We start from the raw sequence: 6774 nt of genomic DNA, 5'->3' as shown, positions 1-6774 counted from the left end.
GATGTGTTTGTCATATATATAATTTAATTGTTAAAAATAGACTTTATTTTTTTGAGCCAACAATTAAAACAATTAGGTATGCAGTTGGTTCTATTCAAGAAAATAATAGAAAAGCTAGACTTAAAGAATTTTAAAAAAAATGCGAGGAAAAATAATCTTAGACCTAGATTAATGCTCGAAGAAATTGAGACTAGGTGAAATTTGACTTATAATTTTTTAAAGACTTGTAATATTTATAAAACGTCTATAACTATAATTTTTAATCAATATGCATATAAATTTCATGAAGTCATGTTGGAAGAATCTGATTGGACTAAAATAAATGATGTTGTTATATTTTTAAAATAATTTATTTGGATACCCTTGAATTTTTCGATGCTTATTATCCTACTGTTTTCAATATTTTAGCTTATTTAGCCAAAATTTCTGTATTGCTTATGGAATATCAAAGGAAAGTTGATTACAAAAATGATGTTGTTGAAATGATACAAAAATTTTAAAAATATTTTTTCCTATTCCTCCTATTTATTTAATTAGTGCTATGTTAAATCCGTATATAAAATTTAATACTATGTCTGAATGCGTTCGCTTTATATATATTTCTATAGAAATTGAAAAAGATGAAGATCCTACTATGTTTAAGGCGATTGGTGATACAAGTAATCATATTCAAACATTATATAATCATTATATTGATTTACTTGATAATGCTACCCCTAGCCATATTGTTCCCTTATCTTGTCCTTCTGATGAGCCACCATCTTCTAAAAGATAGGCACGTGGTATGCCTACCTATAGTTTTTCTAATTTATCTATTTGGAATAGAATATAGCCTACATCACAATAGAGCATAAATCGGGATGAGCTTAATTATTATTTGGGATAAGCTCCAGAGACCTATGATGAAAATAGTGTCACTACACTGGAATGGTGGAAGAAAAATCAAAAAAAAATATCCAGTATTATCAACAATTGCTAGGGATGTGCTAAATATTTCAATGTCAACTGTTGCATCGGAAAGCGCATTTTGTCAAGGAAGCCAGCAGATCGGAGACAATCGACACTCTTTGAAGAGCAATGCCATGAATGTTTTAGTTTGCCTCAGAGATTGGATTAGATCAGAGCGTAGGAATAAAGGAAGAGTAGAAGATACGGAAAAAAGACGAAAAACTTGAAGAAATAATGTCAATTGGAGATCCTTCGGCACAAGCTAGTCCAAATTACGGATTAGTTGATTTTGAAAATTATGAGTCAATTCCTGTTAATGTTAATATAGATGAATTAGAAAAAATAATTCAAAATATGTAGAAGTCAAATATTAATTTGTATATTTTGAATTTTATCAATATATTAATAAAGTCAAAGTCTTTGCATTTCTTAATTTTTTTCCCCACAAATTTTGTATGATTCAATTAAATAATTATTTTTACTTCACATAATCATCTAAGAAAAATTAAATTTGTACTCACTATAAGATTTCAATACTTAAAAAAATATTATTATTAATAAATAGTATATTATGAGTATATTTGTTATACATTGTGAGTATATATATATAATATAATGTAAGTAATAGATTGTATATTGTGGATATATTAGATATACATTGTAAGTATATATATAATATAATGTAAGTATATTATTATAATAAATAGTATATTGTGAGTATACTTGGTATACTTTGTAAGTATATACATAATATATAATGTAAGTAATAGATAGTATATTGTAAGTATATATAATGTAAGTATATCATTATATAATAGATAGTATAATGTTAGTATACTTGATATACATAGTACGTATATATAGTATAATGTAAATATATACATATTAATAGATAGTATATTGTGAGTATATTTGGTGAGTATATTATTATAATAGATAGTATATAGTGAATATATTAGATATACATTGTAAGTATATATAATATATAACATAAGTATATTATTATAATAGATAGTATATTGTGATTATATTATATATACATTGTAAGTATATAACTATAATAGATAGTATAATGTTAGTATACTTGATATACATAATACGTATATATAGTATAATGTAAGTATATACATAGTAATAGATAGTATATTGTGAGTATATTATTATAATAGATAGTATATTGTGATTATATTAGATATACATTGTAAGTATATATAATATATAACACAAGTATATTATTATAATAGATAGTATATTGTGATTATATTAGATATACATTGTAAGTATATAGCTATAATAGATAGTATAATGTTAGCATACTTGATATATATAGTATGTATATATAGTATAATGTAAGTATATACATACTAATAGATAGTATAATGTTAGCATACTTGATATATATAGTATGTATATATAGTATAATGTAAGTATATACATACTAATAGATAGTATATTGTGAGTATATAGTAAGTATATTATTATAATAGATACCATATTGTGAATATATTAGATATACATTGTAAGTATATATAATATATAACATAAGTATATCATTATAATTGATAGTATATTGTGATTATATTAGATATACATTATAAGTATATATAATGTAAGTATATAACTATAATAGATAGTATAATGTTAGTATACTTGATATACATAGTACATATATATAGTATAATGTAAGTATATACATACTAATAGATAGTATATTGTGAGTATATTTGGTATACTTTGTAAGTATATATATAATATATAATTAATTATATCACTATCATATATAGTATAATGTTAGTATATTAGATATAGATTGTAAGTATATATATAATATATAATTAAGTATATCACTATAATAGATAGTATATTGTGAGTATATAAATTGTTATAATTACTTCTAAATTAAATAGATAACAATACACTATATTGATGATTGACTCAAATTTTTAAGTACATAAAAGCCGAAAAAAATATCAAGCCCAACGGGCCAACTCGGCCCCGGCCCATTAAGACAGGCCACCATTCCTTAATGGGTCATGGACCAATTTTTTCACATTATTTTTATTGTTGAAACTTTGTCCGGACCGGCTCATTAAGGGTGCCGCCCGGCCTGGTGTGGGCCAAAAAAATGAGCCACCCGACCCAATTAACAGCCCTAAGTATAAGCATCATCGGCTAACCAAAATTAATCACACAATACAAGCATAGAAATCACAAGATCAACATGGCTCATTCTTATACGATCATCTCATTCATCCAACTTAACATTCTAGCCCTTAGACATTCATTTTAATAGACGAGTATATTTAATGATTAGTCACATCACCCATATTACTAGACAAGCAATATATAGTAATAATTCAACATGTGTAACCACCACAAGATAGGTCATATCAATAAAAGCTCACACAGTCCTCAAGTACAATCATCACAAGGTAATTCACATCATTGTCAGGCCACACAATCGTCCAATGACTCAAATGCATCATGAACTCACGTAACAATAAATAAAGTGTACATACATGCTAAGGGACTTATTTATGTCAAGGAAAAGACATAAAATTTCCTCTAAAGTTATACCAAAAAGTTAGTTACACATTTAAATTATCATAACGATCTAATACACACCTAAACTACCTAAAAGTGGAATTATTACCCCTATAACTGACGTGGCAAAGAAAAAAAGAAAGAGTAGCACGTCAAAAATTATGTAAAGTAAAAAAAAATTAAAAAAAACAAAATCACTCCACCCCCACGTCCTCCTCTTCTTCACACCCACCTACCCTCCTCTTCTTCACACCCACCTCTATTTACTCCCATTTTGAATCTTGATTTTTTTTCTTTCAAAACCCATTAAAGTAAAAAAAAATTAAAAAAAGAAAAAAAAAATCACCCCAACCCCACGTCCTTTCTTCTTTACACCCACCCACCTACCCTCTTCTTCTTTACATCCACCTCTATTTACTCTCCATTTTGAATCTTGAATTTTTTTCTTTCAAAATCAATTAAGAAGAAGAAGAATTCTTCTCCCCATTTTGGTGGAGAAGACGATTGGGTTTTGGGAGGGGGGGTCGGATGAGTAGTTAATAATTAATTAGAAGTTAATTCGTATAAAATATAGTTAATAAAATAAAAGTTAATTAATAAAGAAAAGAAAAAAAAATATAAAAAAATCGGGTGGTAGTTAATAATTAATTAGGAGTTAATTAGTATAAAATATAGTTAATAAAAGAAAAGTTAATTAATAAAGAAAAGAAATATAAAAAATCAGATGGGTGGTTAGTAATTAATTAGGAGTTAATTAGTATAAAATGTAGTTAATAAAAAAAAAGTTAATTAATAAAGAAAAAAGAAAAAATATAAAAAAATCGGATGGATAGTTAATAATTAATTAGGAGTTAATTAGTATAAAATATAGTTAATAAAAGAAAAGAAAAGAATATAAAAAACTATAATTTCTAACGTGGCGAAGATGTTACACTGACGTGGTGCCATGTGGCGATGACATGGTACTGACGTGGTGCCATGTGGCAGCGAGTATAATAGACCACATATGACGAGAGTGGTGTTATGCGTTTAGGGAGGTAATAATTTTACTTTTAGGTAGTTTAGGTGTGTAATATGTCGCCATGATAGTTTAAGTGTGTAACTGACTTTTTGATACAACTTTAAGGGGGAATTTATGCTTTTTCCCATTTATGTTAATAGCCATGACCTGTAGGTAGGGGTGTTCATGGTTCAATTTGGGTCGGTTATTGATTAAAACCATAACCAAACCAATTTAATTGATTTTTAAATGTCTAAAATCATAATCAAACCAAATAAAATAATAACCACTGATTTGGTTATTGTCGGTTTGGTTCGATTTGGTTCGGTTTTTTGATTTATGACTAGCCGAAACAATTCAAATATTCTCTCTCCACATTCTTCAAATTTTTTATAAACTCTTTTTTCCTCACGGCCCACAAGGGCGAACTTTGCTGCATATTGAGGGAAAGACATACAGATGGTAAATCAAGTAAACCAAACTTGCAACGCAGTTTAGATTTAAAAGAACAAGTCAAACAGAGGTTCCAAAATACAAACAACTTTGTCCATTAAAATGAAAAAATTACATATTTAAATTAAACCAACTAGAGAATCCATAATATAATTAATTTTATCTTTAATTAAATTATAAAAATTAATAATTAAAAGGTATAAAATATCTTTAATTATTTATGAAAAGCTAATATTATACATATAAATAATTATAAATTTTATGTATATAATTATCGATTTGGTTCGGTTATTTGTTCGGTTATTTTTTACTATAACCATAACCAAATCAAATATTATCGATTTTTCAAATTTAAAACCAAACCAAACCAAACCAAATGTCGGTTTTTTTATTCGGTTTGGTTAAATTTTCTATTTGGCTTTGGTTTTAACCAAAACTGTGAACAGCCCTACCTGTAGGAGACCAATTTAATCCATGTACCATACCAACATGGTACACTAATAATTGTATGTGGGTTTCATGAGAGAACCGATTGGTTGTTGTGTTGTGGTTGTTTTACTAAGTAGTGGTTGCCTGTTCATATTTTGTGTAACTAGAACTGACCGTGTGATCTACCAATACTGTGTCTGTGTAATGATATTGCACTTGCTCTTTTTTTATTGAGTACAAGACATATTCAGTCAGTTGCTTTGCGACCTCAACTGTGATTCTAGTGTTATCTGAATCCAAGGGTGATTACACTTGTCCAGGTTACCATGGATTCGTCCTACTTTTCTGATCAACATTTCGAACTCAGTCGATATTCATAGACTAGTTTATTGCTTTCTAATTTGAGGTTGCATTCTTTTATTTTTAGACTTAATTAGAATTTTGATACTATGACTTTCAGGTTTTAGGGAATTATTTCCGCGTATGTTTCTGACAATGACTATATTCATGGGGACTTAGTCTTTAATTATTTAAAATTGTTTTCTTAGTATCTTATGTGATGAGTTAGCTTCTTTAAATGATTTTTATGAATTAAGTTTAAATTAGTAATTAGTTTTTTCATCAAAAAGTTAGTGTTGGTATTACTTACGACTGAGTTGGATGGTGAAACCCTGCCTCCTCCTTTGCTAGCCCGTATGTCACTTATTTTCTTCTTGAAAATAATGTTGGATGTGGAGGGTTCCCCCGGCTAGTGGGACACCTTTTTCTTTTTTTTTTTATGTTTAAAATAATATATGTATATATAAAAATAGCACTGCTTTTTCCCATAAAGTAAAAAAGGTAGTATAAAACTATCCAAAACCTTAGACTTTCTCCTTTTTTTTTAAAAAAAAGAAATTTGTTCTTTGGGTTATTGAGATCGTGAGATGAATCAAAAAACATAAAATTAACATATTTCTAAAAATAAAAATCAACTGATTTTAAGGCTTATTATAAAGGTCAAATAATAAATTTTTAAAAAGGAAAATAAATCTAATTATTGAGTTTCTTTTTTTTTCCACGGATTTCATTTCTTAAAATATTTTTTTCATATATACTTGTCAAAACTCACTTTAAGGTGGCTTATTATATATTTATATTGATATAAAACAAAGGTTATGTCCAAGAACATGGGAGATTACTTAATTCTACTTAACAAGTTATTTAAATTTTTCTTTTTACCAAACTTTTTACAATTTTGTAAATTAGTTATTTAAAAGGGCTTTCAATTGAAGAAATATTAGATTGTTAGATCACAAGAAACACATTGCTCCCTTGGTCCCATATATAAGAAAAGTTATTGTTTATTACCAAGTCAAGAATAAATAAAGCCAACTCATCATCAATGAGAATGACTTGAT

The sequence above is a fragment of the Solanum dulcamara genome, chromosome 5 (genome assembly GCF_947179165.1).
Source record: "Solanum dulcamara chromosome 5, daSolDulc1.2, whole genome shotgun sequence".
NCBI classification, from domain to species: domain Eukaryota; kingdom Viridiplantae; phylum Streptophyta; class Magnoliopsida; order Solanales; family Solanaceae; genus Solanum; species Solanum dulcamara.
The sequence above is the reverse complement of the archived record's forward strand: the minus strand, read 5'-3'. Positions refer to the sequence as shown.